Source organism: Cydia splendana, chromosome 18, assembly GCF_910591565.1.
Source record: "Cydia splendana chromosome 18, ilCydSple1.2, whole genome shotgun sequence".
Lineage (NCBI taxonomy): Eukaryota > Metazoa > Arthropoda > Insecta > Lepidoptera > Tortricidae > Cydia > Cydia splendana.
In genome coordinates this window covers 16,189,338-16,207,933 of record NC_085977.1, presented here as the reverse complement: position 1 = coordinate 16,207,933, position 18,596 = coordinate 16,189,338, and the positions used below count along the sequence as shown (strand labels likewise).

Below are 18,596 nucleotides of genomic sequence, written 5' to 3'. Positions count from 1 at the left end.
TAAAATTAACTTTGTATTGTTTGCTGTAATAATAAAGTTATTTTTTTAAGTTATTTGTTTTATTAACCCGAACAAAAGATTAAGTGGCGATAGGCTTAATCCACAAGAATGACATAATTCTAAACAGGGCTTTTCCGGTCTCTGCTCCCGTCTGACTCGAACATATTAAAATATTTTAGCGGGTTACTCGCGTATTTTAGGTCGAATAAACACTCGACATGTTCTCGAATCTATTTCTTTACAATATTTACGTTAATACACTTAGCGCCACTTGCTCCATCCCTCTAACCAGGGGTTAACAGGTTAAATCGTTAACCCAGTGTCATATTGTACTGGTAACCTTGGTAACTTCAGGTTTAACCGGTTAACCCCGGGATAGTGGTATGGTGCAAGTGGCCCTTACTCGTATAAGAGCCGGCCGAATGCCTTCTTAATACATAAGAGTGAATTGCAAAAAATTTTTACAGAGTTAAGTACCTGTAATTACAATACAACAATAAAAATTAAATAGTTAATTTTCGTAACACAAATGAATCAATTAAGTTAAGACTCGTCACAGCTTCTTAACTGCGCTTAATTACGTACAAATTGTTTGCAATTCACTCAAACCTGACGCCAATCCACTTGCACTTAACCCTTCATTTTCCCATGCGACATACCCCATACATGCTCCATGCCCCAGTCGCCTGCCGATCGCGAGCCAGAGCGCACGCGCGGACGCCTTTGTTATTTTGTTTACATCCCACATCGCCATTCGGCGCCGAGCGCTCCGCCCGAACTGCCAAAATATTGTGAAGTGTAGTGAACATTTACCTACGAATCAATCGGAGCTAGTTGTAATAGGATTGTTCGCTTTTACGGGTAAGTTTTAAGTTAAGAAGGAAATTTAAGTAGAGACCGAAAATTATTTCAACTCAAGTCTGTTTTTGCGCGTTTGCGTTTGAATTTTCAGGATTTTTATTGTATTATCTTGAAAATGTTATAGGTTCTAGGTATTTTGGTTTAATTTTGACCTTTCTAGTTTTATTCAATATAAATGGAAGGTTAATTTTAAGTTGTCGCATTTAGTAATTTTCGGTTACATTTTAAGCAAAATATTTGCAGATTTTTTTTTTAATTTGCCGGACTCCACTAATTGATATGGTACAAATAAGTGGAAAAATATGAGTGCTTAAAATTTACTTAAAAATAATATGTCCCATAGTTCTTAATTCGCCGACATATTTTTGAATAACATGTGTGTACCCATATTTAATACACCTGACTGTATCGGACATATCTGATCCATGTATCATCGTCACGTCGGGAGAAAAAGTAATAAAATAAAAATTCCTGTAAGAATATTTCTAATAAGTAGTCTAGAATTTCAATAATTGCCGACGCATTACGATTAAATAGTTTTGAGTCGTGTCGCGAAATTCGCGTCTTCGGCAATGAATGGGTTAAGAACCTCCATAAAAAATCAAACTACATTATGTATTAAGCTCTTTCTTTAACCTTAAATTTGTTTGGTATAAAATACCATCTTATATGTATATGAAGTCCACCGAATTTTTTTCGTAAATTAAAAAAAAAACAATTAGAAATAGTTAAGTCAGTTATAGTACTTGTTATCGGAATCTGCTTGAAATTAAATATACTTTCTTCAGTTTGACGTTCCTATTTGGTACTTAATTAGTAAACCGGCTCAACCTTGTTTGTCAAAAAGGGGAGCAAGTCAAGGTCGTGCGATCCCTATCAAGGGGTGACTCGACTACGGCGCCAAACTGCCCATAAAATGTACAATAAAGCTCTAATTAAACCTATTTTATTTTTAGCGAAATTACGAGTAAAACCTACCATACTCGTAAGGTAGAGCGACGTTTTATTAGTAGGTGGTAGGTACTTCGTAGCTAAAAAATATGTACTTGAATAATTTCTAGTTGCTATTTTTTCTAGTTCTTATATCGTCGTCTAGTACCCACGATCCTACAATACTAGCCTTATTGAGCTTACTGTGGGGCAAGGTCCGATTTGTGTAAGATTGTGATTGTGCCCATAATACTTGCTTATTTAGGTCACAATTTATTAACTATCCGGATCGAAGGACCAAATTCACGATACAAAGTGATTTTTGTTAAATTATATAAAGAAAACGTGTTAACAAATATCCATCATTTTATTAAGTTTTCACCTGTTTATGCGTTGCCGGCGCGACGTTGACATAGTAACGACATATTTACACGTACAAATGTTACGTATATTCCAATCACAATAGGGATTTAATTACCGTGGGTATTGCGGCCTACTTATGAATAATAGATCTATTCAAGTATTTCAAGTCAGCTGTAAAGAATGGGGGCAAAGACATGATCTTTTCAAAAATATTTTTTTGACGATAGGTAGTTTTATATTATATGTACTGATTTGTCCCGACCGATTACAATCTACCTAATCCAATAAAAAAACGCTAATTAAATGAAAGATTAGAAAACTAATAACTAACTAATAATGGGGTTGGCCGGTTGAAGTATTTTATAGTAGGTAAGTATATTAGGTACTTAAGTGTTTTATCTGTCAGTCCTAATAACTCCTAAGAAAAGTGTCAAATTCCAGTTTTTGTTTTTGGGAATGGATGCCAAGATGGGATTTAAGCCAAATCCCAAAGAACCAAACTAGAGACAGGTCAAACCTATGCTGGCGCCATCTATGGCAACCTTTGACAGTTGCCAACCCCATTGCTTAAAGGAATCGGGTTTATTACGGTCTTCCATCGCAATAAAATATAGTCTGTGCGGAAAGAGAAGAGTCGTAGAAAGTATGGGCTCGCTTTCATTCCACGACTCTTCTCTTTCCGCACAGACTCTACCGTGTTTAAGAGCCCATCAACGTGCACACTCGCCACTGCTAAATAATCCTGATTATTTAAAAAAAGGGGGCCGCTACGTACTGTATTTTGTATTTAAATACCTTTTGAATTCAATTCAATATCTTTAATGTCAAAAAACACATGTCAAAATATACAATAGGTACACAATAAAATTAGAAATACATAACCCACACAAATTAAAAAGATATATATACAAATGTCAGAGTACATACATAATATATACAAATGTCATAAAAATAATGGTATATACAAATGTCAATAAAACCAACAAAAAACAAAAAAAATATCACACTAGTTTTTATGTTGCTGGATTCGTCAATCTATGCGTCCAAAGTTAAAACGGCCGTTTTTTTGAATTCATAGATCGATGTGCACGTTGATCTTTTCCAATGTCACTTACGATTGAAACAGCTATACTCAATAAAATATCGATACTTCCTGTCAGCTCAGTCGATATGGCCAATCAAATACGAGACGATCAATAACAATGAGTCACTGATTAATGACAACGATATTGATTTCAACACCTGATCTTAGCTGGCTGTCCTCTGCTGTTACTGAAGCGTTTAAGAGGATAGTGGACGACTGCTATTACAAACGTCCCTTTTCCTCTCTGGATATTGATAGACGGATAATATTTTTACACAATTCATTGTATACTAACCGTAGCTATTCTATGCCCCTTCGCTTTACTTTTTGGATTTTTTTGATTATTATAAGAGTTAGGAGCGTAAGTTCCATACAATTTTTTAAAGCTGTAAGGCGACATAAAATAGTAGAATTTAAATAAAATGGAACTACAAAATTTCCATACTAAATTGTTGCCATGTTTAAGCATTTTACGTCAAAAATGTGACAGTCACGTAGGAAAAGTGGCGCCCTCAATAATATTCTACAATTTCTTGTCGGACTAAAACTCTTGTAATAATTGTATCGAGGGTTAATCCGAACCCGGTGCACACCGTTTGCGGAACCCTAAATAAACGTTTGTAAGGTTTGTAACTTGATATTAGCGTCACCGAAGTCGGTAAAAAGTGTATTAGTTTTTCCTTGAAATCGGTCACGCTTGTGTAGGTACTGGTTTACTTAGCGACGCTGAAACGAGTTGTTAGCGACAATAATATTTCGTCTTACCTTATAATAAAAGCCGCAGATTCGTAACGATTGTGTAGATATTTAAAACACACCTAGACAAAGAACAGGTAGCATAACATGTTTGAAAAAGTATAGGTAACTCGACTAGATTTTACTGCCCCTTTTTTTTGAAAGTTGGTTAAAAATCCAGCTTGTCGATTTATTATAATAGTCGACACCTCATTTATTAAAATCGAAAAAGTAAAAGTCTCTCTAAATCATAAATCCACGTATTTAGACGTCCTACCGCGTAAAATGAATCGAAATTAGGTACTTTATCGGCGTCTCTATCGCTCTACCTTAACCTATCTTAAACTGACGCTACCTTCTATTACTAGAAAATCGCCACGCATCTTTGCCAACCGCCTGCATGTCTCCTGAAATAAGAGGTAGGTAGACGTATCATTCTATGTAGACGAATCCGCGGGCATCGGCTAGTCATATGAGGAGTATTCATGTGTGCTAATGTGCCGTGCATAGGTGATTAGCGCCTACTTGACTAATGCAGGTTAGGTACGCGGCAACTCAAATAAATTCATTGTTGAAGTGGCCTTCTAACACTTAGGTAAATAAGTATACATACTATATTGTATTTTGTAGAGATTTTAAACCACATAACTTTCTAAAGTACTGTCGCCATCAAATATATCGGAGCGGCCAATGTGCTCACAAATATCTGAACACGCCTCTGTTGTCAAGGCGTTAGTGTGCTTGTTCAAATATGTTTGAGCACCTCGGCAGCTCCGATATATCTGATGGCGACTGTACCTAATAGGCTAAGGGCGATTGTGCACTACAATGAATTTTACTGTCCGGCAGTCCGAGTTTTTACGGTCCGATATGGCACGCCATTAAATGTATATAGTAGCTTGTGCACTAGACGTAATTTCACCGTCCGACATTTTACTTTTCCCCATTCCGGACAGTTTTTTTCCGGTCCGAGATGACAGCTATGAAAAACGTGTTTATGCTTGTGCACTGCGTCTGAAATTAGTATTATTCATGACTTGGCCGGGCGGGGGCGGGCTAGGGGGGTGTATGTTTCATGCCAATGCGCCGCACCAGCGAGTAAAAAGACGGACAAGTGCACAAGCCAATCATCCGTTTCTTTCATGCCACTGCGCCGCACCTGTGAGTAATAAGACGGACAAGTGCACAAGCCAATCATCCGTTTTTTTCATGCCATATCGGACCATGAAAACTCGGACTGCCGGACAGTAAAATTCATTGTAGTGCACAATCGCCCTAATGGCATTGAGGCACATAAACATGGTGCAATTACCGATTTTTGTTTTATTTGTGTGCATCTTGTCTTTATACGTAAAACGTATTGTGGAGGGGGAGGGGCACAGTTTAAAAATGTTTTAAGGTACCTATAGGTATATATTCAAAGAATTTCGGATCACTTAGGTATGAATGTCAATTAAGTTCGATTTAGGTGATTCTATCATGTCAAAGCCAATAGTTCAGAGTGGAATTTCCCGGCGAATTCACATTTATTTCTAACAATCGCTCAAAATGTATACCTACATAATGCGTGGGTATCTCAAGGGAAATAAATGGGTCAAGTTTGCAGATGACACTCCTCTATTTAAACCAGAAGCTCATGGCTTCTTTAATTACTTAAACCGCAAGAAAGCGGTAGCGGCTGAAACCACATCGCAGAGGATTGAAATAGTCTCGTTTGCAATACTAGTAGGTACCGTAGTACCTAGGTACTCCCACACGATTCGACACGAATGCCACACGATGGCGGAGCCATGGCAGTTTGACACTCATCGAAATAATATTATTATCAATGTTACACATAGGTATTTACTAAGAATACATTGTACCCATTTAACCCATTTAAAACCATCAAATTGATTGTCCTTGATCCGCTTCCTCGTAAAGTAAATTTTGCTTCACCGAACAGAAATTCACGAGCAGCCAACGCTGCGTTATTCGCGTTATAAAACCTTGCTGGTCATAAACCCCTGTATTACAAATATCCCTTTAAATCGCTTATACCTAATACCAGCCTCTGTTATAGTGTGAACAATTTCACAGTAAATCAACCTCACTAAACGTATTACTGTAATACAGCTGCATTAGGCGCAGTTTTCCGACTATCAGAGCAATCCTGCCGATTGCCGTAATGGCGCTCATTGTAACCAGTTCCGTGTACACAGTACAAGGCTCATTCTATTACTGTAAACTGTAAATGCGGAAAATTCTGCTTGAAAGATTTAATTTACTCAATAACCTTAGCGGCTTTGGAAATTCATTCATTCATAAGAGGAACGGTGACGACCGCTTCTCCGATACGAAAGTAGTCCCCTATTCGCTCTTTTGAATTTCGCTTTTTTCTACTGACACGATTTGCTTGACCAACTATACTATCATCTGTGAAAATTTCAACTGTCTAGCTATCACGGTTCGTGAGATACAGCCTGGTAGTGGTGACAGACGGACGGACGGACAGCGGAGTCTTAGTAATAGGGTCCCGTTTTACCCATTGGGTACGGAACCCTAATAAGTTGTTACCTCCCATTTACTATGCCTGGAGCGTTTTGATAAAAGGCTTGTTTGGGAAGTACTTATTGCCACCGACACCGATCACGACGCCAATTGGTGATTATCACGCAAGGGCGTCCGCGAGTACCTACAATTAAAACATTAAAATCCTTTTTAAATGCCCTTAGTTAGGAAAACCAGCAATTATTCTATTAAAGTAAGAAACGAACTAAATTACCACAACGTTACGGCAAAAAAAATCATTACGTAACAATAAGTATATCAAATATCATAATCCTAATATCCTAATTAATTATTTTTTATAAATAATACAAAAAAGGTGTTACAAAAATCACCTGTCCACTTGATTAAATTTTAGAAAACATTTAACATGATCGGAATAGTATTATAATTATTATAAGTCATAACCCATTCACTTGACAATAATATTCACAAATTGAAAATCTAAATTGGGAACATTTTGCACGCTAAAATATCCATAACTAAAGTCAAAGTCAAGTCAAAAGTCAAAGTCAAAATATACTTTATTAATGTAGGACAAGCACTTAAGGATGACTCAAGTTAGACCGGGCCGTGTCCGGGCCGGAGCTTCCGTCGCTTACTTTTCTATGGCATGACAGGCGATCACGTCATGATTTCCATAGAAAACGATGCGTCGGAAGCTCCGGCCCGGACACGGCCCAGTCTAACGTGAGTTTATCCTTTATGAATGGTTAGTTGTTAAAGGCTTATTATTAACCGGGCAACTAAAATATTAAACAGGAACTTTCACTGGGCATATAATAATATAATTTGGCTGTGCATTAATATTTTAGCGCTAATAAATTTATATTAGCATCAAATTTAAGCATCATATTATTAAAAAACTGGCAGCAATATCAAGCCACCCAATAAAATTATAGGGAACTTGAATTGATAGGCTGGCGTCTAAAATAATAATTTGGCAACTAATATTGTAAAGTGATCTTAAATTTGGTTGTTTATATATGTACATATACAGAATACCTAAGATACCTATATACATAAGCTTTAAATACTCCATTTTTAAATAATTTAAACATATGAATACCTAGTACTTTAAATTAACAAATTTCCTAAACCACAAATTTAAGCTTAGAATAAATTTAAAACCACAAATGTATTTACCAATGGTCAGTACCAGTAGTATACTTATAGTCGAAATTCCAAATAATGAAACACCTAATGTCCATTATACCGTTAGGTCTTTAAATTTTTAATTACTCATTTCAATAGTTATCACGGTGTTCTGCAAAAGTCAAAAGATAGGTGCGACGACGAGCGAAGCGAGGAGGAGTGTGTTAGGTTAACCGTGTAGTGACCAAACAAAATATTTTAAAAGAACTTCATTTTTGAATTCATAGATAGCCGTTTTCTTTTTAAAATGTGCTTCATAAATGGTCTCCAATATAATAATTCAGTTGCCAAATAAATATTTGGTACCTGCCTTAAAATAAACAAAAGCTGTAACAGCATTAAAATGTTATCTCATATTGTTTTTTTAAGGCTCTGTTTTTGTTGCCAATCTATTAATTCTAGTAGCCATTTCTATTTTTTTTAAAGTACTCAAATTCTATTAATTAGTTGTCCGGTTAAATACGTGCCGTTGTTAAAGTAACTAAACGCACATTCTGTATTTAATAAAAGTTCAATTAACTTGCCTCAGACCCCTGGCTCCTTTTATTAGAACCAACTGGCAGAAACCCATTAAGGAACGGAATTTAATTGCCAGTATTTTAGCTCTGATGTCTCTCGCTGATTGATAAGTTTGGTATGACGTATTACACTTCTACTCGGGAACCTGGATTTTTGGCTTTCATTATTTTTGACTATATTATTAGGTACCAATACTAAGACTCCACTGTCCGTCTGTCCGTCTGCCTGTCTGTCTGTCACCAGGCTGTATCTCATGAACCGTGATAGCTAGACAGTTGACATTTTCACAGATGATGTATTTCTGTTGCCGCTATAACAGCAAATACTAAAAAGTACGGAACCCTCGGTGGGCCAGTCCGACTCGCACTTGTCCGGTTTTTTTGAGCAATGCACGGAATTCAAAGGGTGCGGGTTCAAGTCCTGCCGGAAGCGTACATTTTTTTTCCTTTAATTTTTTATTTATTTTAGTAGAAATGTTTAACTTGATAATTAAATGGCTAAAGGATGTAATAAACTTACATAAAAATAATGTTAAAGTTTGACCATATAGCATAATCTCTTAGTTTGTGATTTATTAACTTTTGTTGCCCACTCTTTTTAATGTCAAAATTATTATATTCCGTCGGTGACTGTTCCTTTTAGGACGAACAATTCCACGGCACAATGGAAAGTGTAATCGTAGGTTATGGGTGGTTATGGTGCATGAGTCACCTCGCGTGCTGTCCCCAGTTAAGGCGGCTTCACACTTTAAGAAAGTAATTAGGACAACGTCCCTTACACACGCGAGGGGCAAGAAACTACGGTCGTGCAAAGCCTAATCAGGACTGTCGTGTCGGCAATACGTTAATGGGTTATACACACAAGGAGATAAAAAAAAAAACGATTGCTGCAGTTCAAAGCGAACTGAAAAGAAATAAAATATTTTAAGATGGATATGTTAGGTAGTCGAGGGACTTTAGTAACCTACCTATTGCATTTTCCCATTCAAAAGGTCCCCCTGACTGCAATCGAAATAAAATGCACAGGTAAAGTTACACACACACCACACAAATGTGTTTAAACTTTTGTATTCGTTATATAAGACCGTGAGTGTACACTTAAATTTAAATTTACATTCATAAAATCATAAACATTCATTAAGTAATGTGCATGCATAGAATTTTTTTGTATAAAGTTTTTTTTATAATATTTTATTTTTGGGAAAAAAATACGCAGAAGAAAGTGCAAATACAACGTCAAAGCCAAAATCGTATGTAAAAACCGTAGTCAGTCAAAAATATACCATCATGCCGGTTTTGGGTAATTTAAATACTAGGTATATGCCTCAGTCGACCTCTAAACCTTTTATTTTATGGAATTGTATGTTTAGGCTAGATGGGCCAAGCCGATTGCCTGCACGATATGCTTGGAAAGCGTTTATTTCCCACCAAATTATGGCACTGTAGCAACAATATTTTAAAGGGCCAATAATTGGGTAACTGCAACCGCATAGTGTTCTGACTTTTCGCGACAAACATCATACGAATCGCTCCATGGTTTGCGTTCCTATTCCCTTCGGAATAATACCCCCGGCACGTTGAATCCCGCTCTCCCCTAATTTCAATATACATACTCGTAAGTGATATTTTGCTACCCGAGGGCAGGCGTGGCTCACTCCGCGATTTCGTCGCTTTGCTACAGGTAGCTAAGAGTACATCCGTTCGGCCCCAATTTTGGGGTTTGCCATAAGCCGCGCGTGGCGTTGTCGCCACCTAGCGGCCATATCTGTGCTGATCGTAACAGACGTGTTTTGTTAGAGAGTGAGTCTTCTGTACCTAGTGCTATTATTTATTCTGTGCCCTGGGGTCAATTTAACCAAACACACAATCTACTTAACAATATTTTTTACTGCCCACCAACCCGCCACGAACCAACGGACCAACATAATAGACAGCTAAAAGTAAAGTGGCTAAGGTACACGCAAGTAAGTAAGTAAGTAGGTAAGTGGCAGTTGGTAAGGTAGGCAAGCGGCTAAAAGTAAGGTGGTAAGGTGGCTTCACAGTAAACCACAGGTAGCAAGATATAATGCACTCATATCTTAATCTGACGTACTCGAGTAAATACAAAGATTCCCTCTTGAGCTCCCCTACCATAATACGTATGTGTTAGCGTTTGCTAACTGCCTCTTTTAGTGTATGGAGACCGGAGGTACCTGTCACTACAAACTTCTATAGATGCTTGCAGTCCAGAAGAATGTATTTTGTTGCAGTGGCGTAGCTAGAGGATATGGCGCCCAGGGCAGACACCAAATTTGCGCCCCCAATTCAATTTTTTTTTTATATTGCTCACGCTGTGGGCTATTAGAATAGGTATGTATGTTAGCCGACTTTTCGTAGTTTTCGAGTTATGATTTTTATTACTTTTAACTTTTGTTAAGAAATTCTAGGGTGATAGCTAGTTTGTTAGTGCGCGACACCTTGCACTTTGTGACTATGCGCTGAAACTTGGCACAGTTGATTCTTAGCTGGTCATGAGCAGATACAGACCGGGAGACCTCGAGAGCCACGTCTCATTTAGTGGGGGGGAGAGGGGGAAGTTCGACGCCGTCGCGCTTCACTTGGAGCAACATTTCTCTAAAACTGTACCTATTAGGGCATGTGATATATCATTTTCGGATAAATTAAGGATGAGGAATTTTTTTTTGGCACCAAAACAATGCACTTTCTAACAAAAAAAAACATAAAATAGAAAAGACAAAAAAACGTATCTTGGATTTTTTCATAATTACCAATTTTTTTTTAAAGTGTAGTAGGAATCTGAAAACAAAAAATATAGTTGTAAAGCTACACTTATTACGTTTAAGAAAATATATAGTTTATTCTACAAAACTGTTGTTACATGGGAGATAAAAAATAATATTAAGCGTGGGCCAGAGTGATCTCAATACAAAATATTATTAATGTGGGAAAGTTACTTATAATTTGTTCTACAATCGTTTATTTTTTTAGTTTTTCGTAAATAACTCGTAAACGGTAGCCCACAGCAAAAAAATATCTTTTACGTAAATAATCTGTTTCAGATTTCTTATAAAAAAAGTGCTACTTTTTTCCGCTAAGATCAATATTAAAAAAAATATTGAAGGGAGAAAATAAATACTAAGGTCCCCTTTTTTAGTCATTCGTAAATAACTCGTAAAGGATGGCCAATAGCAAAAAATATTTTAACACATGAATAATTAGCATGAAATTTCCTACAAAAAAGGCTGTTCAAACTTATTCGCTAGGATCAATATTTAAAAAGGGGACCTTAGAATTTATTTTCTCTCTTTAATATCGTTTTTAATATTGATCCTAGCGAAAAAGTTTGAATGACCTTTTTTGTAGGAAATTTTATGTAAATTATCCATGTACTAAAAAATTTTTTGCTATTGGCCATCGTTTACGAGTTATTTACGAATGATTAAAAAAGGGGACCTAAGTATTTATTTTCTCCCTTCAATATTTTTTTTAATATTGATGGTAGCGAAAAACAGTAGTACTTATTTTATAAGAAATCTGAAACAGATTATTTACGTAAAAGATAATTTTTTGCTGTGGGCTACCGTTTACGAGTTATTTACGAAAAACAAGAAAAATAAACGATTGTAGAACAAATTATAAGTAACTTTCCCACATTCATAATATTTTGTATTGAGATCACTCTGACCCACGCTTAATATTATTTTTTATCTCCCATTTATCAACAGTTTTGTATATTAAGCTATATATTTTCTTAAACGTAATAAGTGTAGCTTTACGACTGTATTTTTTGTTTTCAGATTCCTGCTACACTTTAAAAAAAATTGGTAATTATGAAAAAATCAAAAATACGTTTTTTAGTCTTTTCTACTTTATGCTTTTTTTTTTGTTAGAAAGTGCATTGTTTTTGTTCCAAAACTAGATTCCTCATCCTTAATTTATCCGAAAATGATATATTACATGCCCTAATAGGTATAGTTTTAGAGAAATGTTGCTCCAAGTGAAGCGCGGCAGCGTCGAACTTTCCCCCTCCCCCCCACTAAATGAGAGGTGGCTCTCGACGGCTCCCGGTCTGTATCTGCTCAAGACCAGCTAACAATCAACTGTGCCAAGTTTCAGCGCATAGTCTCAAAGTGCAAGGTCCCCATACAACGGTGTGCAGTAACAAACCAGCTATGAAGCAATTAATTAATAAAAAAAAAACAATTGAATTTTTTTAAATGTTTTTTTTGTAACATAATCCTTGACAAACGGCGCAGTTGCTAAAAAAAATCAGCATCCTCACTTGGCTGAGTTGGGGAAAAAAGACAAAGTTTTACGTTCATGCATGTCAAGCTTAGCTGTTGCCCTTACCTAAATAAATAAAAAATACAAGCGATTTCAAGGACTTTTGGTTATTTTAGAAACTGCTAGACCCTAAGTTTTGTAAAAGGTCAAAAAAGTGATACTTAACAGTCATAATTTGTCAAAGACGCCGGTCAAAGGAACTGAGGTGGAAAGCTTCTAAATTAGTAATTCATTAAAAAAATCCTCTTTTGTTATTTCTACTATTATTTTATGGGGCCACTTCCCCATCGCTATTTCATGTTATCAGTGCAAATATCACGAACAATTATTAGAAGGCATAAAAGCAAAGCAAAGCTTCACCCCAGAATTTCTTAACAAAAGTTAAAAGTCTCGAAAACTACGAAAAATCGGCTAACATACTCGTACATGGGGTATATTCTGATAACCCACGACGAGGATTCTAAAAAAATTTATGGGCGTCAAGGTTTGGACAGCCTGTATACAGGGTGGCTAAAAAATAACTGCATTTCCGTTGCCAGGGAGGTTTTGGGATTTTACTGAGCAACTTTAACTATGAGTCCAACCCCGCGCGTCGCGAAAAAAAAATTGGCTGTTTCCTACATTTTGGCTGGTCCATTTTCTATAGGAGGTAAACTTTTTTTTTCGCGATTTCGGGGTTGGTCCCGTAGTAAAAGTTGCTCAGTATTAATCCCAAAACCTAGCAACGGGAATGTAGTTATTTTTTAGCCATCCCTGTATAGTACTGGCGTCCGCATATCGATGAATGTCGTCGATAGACAACATGTCACAGATATGTAGCAGCAGCAGCTATTGGAGCAGCCGGCCTAGCCAAGGTTACCTCTCTATCACTCTTCCTTATTAGTGTGACAGTGACAGTTGCGTTTCGATCGCTACAGAGCGTAAGCGATTGGCATCTTGGCTACGCGGCCAGGTTCCGTCTACTACGGCTCATATGCGCCTGCCGGACAAAGGGCTAGCGATCCATTTGCATAGGTAGTCTCTTTGACAGTCCATAAGATGGTAACTTCGACAGGAGACCCCTAACGGAAAAGACGCGCTAACACGGAACACAACTCTGAAGCACTCGGCCCGCTCGCCTTATAAAACGAAAGCATAGCAACTCCCGCCGAATATCCCTCTGCTTGATAGAAGTTTCTGGCATAGAGAGTATTCGCACTGCGGGATGGTGGGCAGTAGGGCGCTACCGTCGTCTTTCAAGGTCGAGTTCGAGGCAAAAGGAGTACCTAAAAGATCGGCTTTCTCTTTTGCGCTGTGGGCCAGAATACCATCCGCATTTCACACTTCACAGTGGTGGTAAATACGACTGACAACAGTATCCCTGCTGCCTTTTGGCAAGGCGGAGAGGTAGTCTTTTGCCCATTTTGGCGCCCCCCCCCCTTGGACGGCGCCCGGGGCACGTGCCCCCTCCAACCCCTCCCTAGTTACGCCACTGTTTTGTTGTTTCCTCTCTTTCCATGCACACTAGCGGCTAGGCTAGCAACTGGAATAACAATCTTAGCGGCACATCGGCGCATGCGTTGCATAATGCGTGTTCACAACAGATCACTTGCCAATAGACGGACCATGTCTTGCGGTTGCAATGGTTGTATCGTTAGCTCACAACGTAATGGCTGTTACATACCTACATTTATAACGATGCTAGAGGTAAAGGTACCTATTTGAATGTATATTTAATACTTAACCACATTGTTAAAATAATTATTTATTTGATTTGTGTACGCACTAGCTATAGGTACTTAGTGCCACTTGCACCATGCACCATACCACTAACCCGGGGTTAACCGGTTAAACCGTTAACCCAGTGTTAAATTGTACTGGTAACCATGGTCACTCCAGGTTTAACCGGTTAACGGGGGTTAACCGGTTAAACCTGTATGGTAAGTGGGATGGTGCAAGTGGCGCGTAATTATTTGATTTGAAAACGCGACCACTCATGTCAGTATGAGACTCAACAATTCCACGAGCAGCAGGCAAGAGACTGCCCACAAATAGCGTAAATTTAATATTGATGCCATATTAAATTGACCCTAATTTCCATATGAAATGTAAATTTAATATTTGTGTGTATGTATGTATAAACTCTTTATTGTACAAAACATAAATTTATGGCACAGGATAGGCAGTACAAAGGCGAACTTATCCCTTTAAGGGATTTCTTCCAGTTAACATTTATGCTATATACGACAAAAATATAGGCAGGCAAGAGACTGCCCACAAATAGCGTAAATTTAATATTGATGCCATATTAAATTGACCCTAATTTCCATATGAAATGTAAATTTAATATTTGTGTGTATGTATGTATAAACTCTTTATTGTACAAAACATAAATTTATGGCACAGGATAGGCAGTACAAAGGCGAACTTATCCCTTTAAGGGATTTCTTCCAGTTAACATTTATGCTATATACGACAAAAATATAGCTTCAGGGGTTCTCACATGCTATATATGTGTTATGACCGCCAGTCTTCGCAAAATACTAATAATGTATTCATAATGCTTAGTCTACGGGAGGTTTGTCTACAGTGTGCGGACACGCATTAGATCACGTATATCGTGTGCTGATGTTTAGGTCGCTGAGCCATTGTCCTGGCTGCATAACCTGAAAAAAAAATACAATGCCAAACAGGAGCTCTCGTTGGCGGACCGATACAGGCTGTGTCTGAACGAAACTTGGTGAAAAATACGTGAGTGACCCATTAAAAAATACATAAGTATTTAATGTCCGTGTCTTACGGCCGTTTTGTTGTTAAAATATGTCTGATTTTCTCAGTCAGAAAGCAAATGTTATATTCATTGCAAGCTACGATTTAAAGGATGACCAAAATAAACTACGATTAAATGGATTAAACGAAGAATGAGGGCACATCTATTCCAACTGTTCACAAAATCACTTTAGGAAGTGGCATATTGACTGAAGTGGCTACATTTTCGAGTTAATTTCGAGTAATGTCGCCAAAAAGATGCGTAGCAAGTAAATGAGCGGATTGGCAGGACGTCCTCCTTACGAGCCACTCTGGAATGGTTACGATAAGAATGACTGTTATCAGGGAAGATTGAGGAAGACAGCATACTTACACCTACATAGCTTCAAATTACAATTATTATGAGGCTAGTTTTAGGGTTCCGAAACAAAAAGGTACAAAAGGAACCCTTATGGTGCGACTGTCCGTCCGTCTGTCTGCCACATTGCTAAATAACTCGAGAACTACTTAAGCTCTCGATTTGAAATTTGGAATAGTCGTAAAATAGGTTAACCCGGACGCATTGGAAGTGTTATTTTTTATTATAATGGTACCTACCTATCAGTCAATCAGGACATGTTCCTCAAACAGTTCAATGTTTTCGGGTACCTAATCTTACCATTTACAAATTATGTATAAAATTCCTGACCTAACAATTACACACCGCATAATTTCAATACTGACGCAAACGCGCATGACTATAAGAAAACTATCGATATCTAATAAGTATACCGTGTGTCTATTGACTCATTTACACACAATAGTTAAAAAGATATTCATTAGGTACGCCTATAATGTAGCGCCTTTAGCTAACCAGTTAAAACTAAAATCTAATCGAAAAAACATCATAAACTTTAAAATTATAATACTATAAACAGCAGGTAAACTTATAGCTAAAGAGCGATCTCTTCAGGCAACCTTTGGGTAGCTATAACTATAATGGATAGGATTAATTGTAACAAAATGACAATCTGTTTTGCTAATTTGACTAGACTTTTCTTTGAAACTTCCAAGGGTCATTAGGTGCTTAAATTATCTCAAAACTTTCTTTTATATATCTTTTGAGCTTGCCCCACTTGGAATGAAAACTTAGCGTGGTCCGACTCTGAGGATTCCCTACAAGTGCTTCTCTTGCCCCGGTGTTTTTCTTAACCCAACTGTACCTACGGATATTATTGTCTAAGTGACACTGACAGCGTGATAAAACGATGTCCGTCACTTTCTATCCCGCGGTGTTAAAGAGTGACAGTTATTTTATCACGTCGATAAAGCCATCCATAATAAGCCTACAGTACAGATTAGGTTCGGTTCACAGTTGCCAATAACACAGTGTTTAGTGAATAGTGTGCGCTGGCGCAGGTTGTGAAGCAAGGGTTTCACGGTGTACGGTGCACTCTGCAAAGTGTGCAGCAAAGTAGTAATGACTAGATCTTATTTTTGATTGCTATTTGGCGCCTATAATGTACCCAAAGGTTGTCTGGAACAGATCGCTTTTTAGCGATAAGACCGCCTGTTGTTTACCTCTGTTTGTATTTCTGTTTTCTTTTGTATTGTCTTCTTTTATTGAGGTGTGCAATAATAGTACATTACATACCTAGGGAGGTAAATTTGTAAATGCTCCAGATCGCAGGTGTTTGTGGCCCGAACCGAAGGTGAGTAATTTAAATCTTCTCAAGGCAGAGGTGTAGGGTTGGAGCCGGTGTAGCTTTATTTAACGTTCATAAGCGCATTGTAATATGCGTACTTGAATAAACTATTTTTTTATCTTTATCATATATTTTTCATGAAGTCAGTGCAGTAACAACACAGACTAAAAATATCAAATCCTTGAAACCTAAGTTTTATAAAGCCGACCTATTAAAAAGTGAAAACAAAAGGAGCATTTTGTCGACGGCATTTTTTCAGAATTTCAGCAACACTGTGCCTATGCACAGATACCTATTTAATGATAACATTGAAAGTGAAAGTTAACCCGCATAATCAAAAACTACGATTCTACTACTACGTCTACTACCAATGAATCACTTGCCTGATACACCATGGTTAAACATGAATTTAGCACACACTGTCGCTATCAGATATAACGGAGCGGCCGAGCTGCTCAAAAATATCCCAATACGGACCCTAACTTTGATAATTTGAGAAAATATATAGGGTAGACCGAGGCGATTCGGATCACTGGGGAAATCGGATCAAAATAAGCATTTCTGTAAAATTTGAAAGATCGCGGTTAGTTACAGCCAGTCAATCAGCGTCCCGCGTTCGCTCTGTTCCTAACGCATTACGTCAGTTACTGCCATTGGAAAAGACTCACGCGTCGGTCACGGTGACACTTCCCGATGAGTCGCTCGTACAGGTGTATTGTGGTTTTACCGCCGATGTAAAAAATGTGCAAATACAGTCCGTGATAAAAGTAAACGCAAAAGGCTAAAGGTTTGTAATTGTTGTTACTTATTGTTAATGGCGCATAGTGTTTCCTGATTTGATTTTGTTTTTATTGCATTTAAAGGTATATTTCCGTTACGCGAAAATAATTCAAAGATATGATATGGGGTTATTCGGATCATCTGACTGGGGGCGATTAGGATCACATTATAAAACAAGGTTTTTGGACGTTTTTTTTTGGCTTATTTTATGTTCGCATGTTTTAGATGGTGCGTACGTATAAAAAGAAGAGGTATCAGGGGGAATGGTCGGGAGAAAATATGACTACAGCTGCTAATAAGGTTTTAACGAAACTGCTGTCCCTACGTAGAGTATTTTGATACCAATAACAAATTTTCTCATATGGGGTGAATCGGATATGTGTGATTTTTCATGTTTTGGTTTGCATAAGTTTACAGTTTTTGTTTATTTTCATTTAAGTTATTCGATTTTGTTCCTAAACGGCCATTATAGCATGTTTTGGATTTATTGTTAAAATATATAGTAGCATATAGGAGTGATATTATGTTGCGCTTTCTGTAGGTGGCGTGATAAAAAATTGAACTAGAAAGGAGAAATAAAAATAATGCTCAAATGCAACATTAAAGATACCAATGATAGTTGATCTCAATTATTTGACCTTTGTGATTCTTAATCATATGATTAACATTGTTAACCATTATTAATTAAGATTTTATGACAGAGTTTTTTTGATCCGTTTTACCCCTTAAAATGGGGCGAATCGGATTTTTTAAGAGGTTTTGTATTTTATTTTTCATAAATCATATTTAAGTTTGATTTTATGTCTGAGCCTTGGATTCTGTTCATTAATAAATAATTTATCCAACTGAATATTAATAAAAACAGTATCCTTAAAAATTGTATTTATTGACCGTCAAACAAAAAAT

The 18,596-nt window shown here is 37.2% G+C and overlaps 1 protein-coding gene across 1 annotated transcript in view; it reads left to right on the top strand.

Annotated features, from left to right (window-relative positions):
- The first annotated feature begins 695 nt into the window (after positions 1 to 695).
- The window catches only part of LOC134799139 (uncharacterized), a 51,948-nt gene continuing 34,047 nt past the window's right edge, over positions 696 to 18,596 (top strand). Inside the window, exon 1 of the mRNA XM_063771543.1 lies at positions 696 to 861. The gene's annotated coding sequence lies outside the window, so the exon portion shown is untranslated. The remainder of the gene's footprint in view (positions 862 to 18,596) is intronic.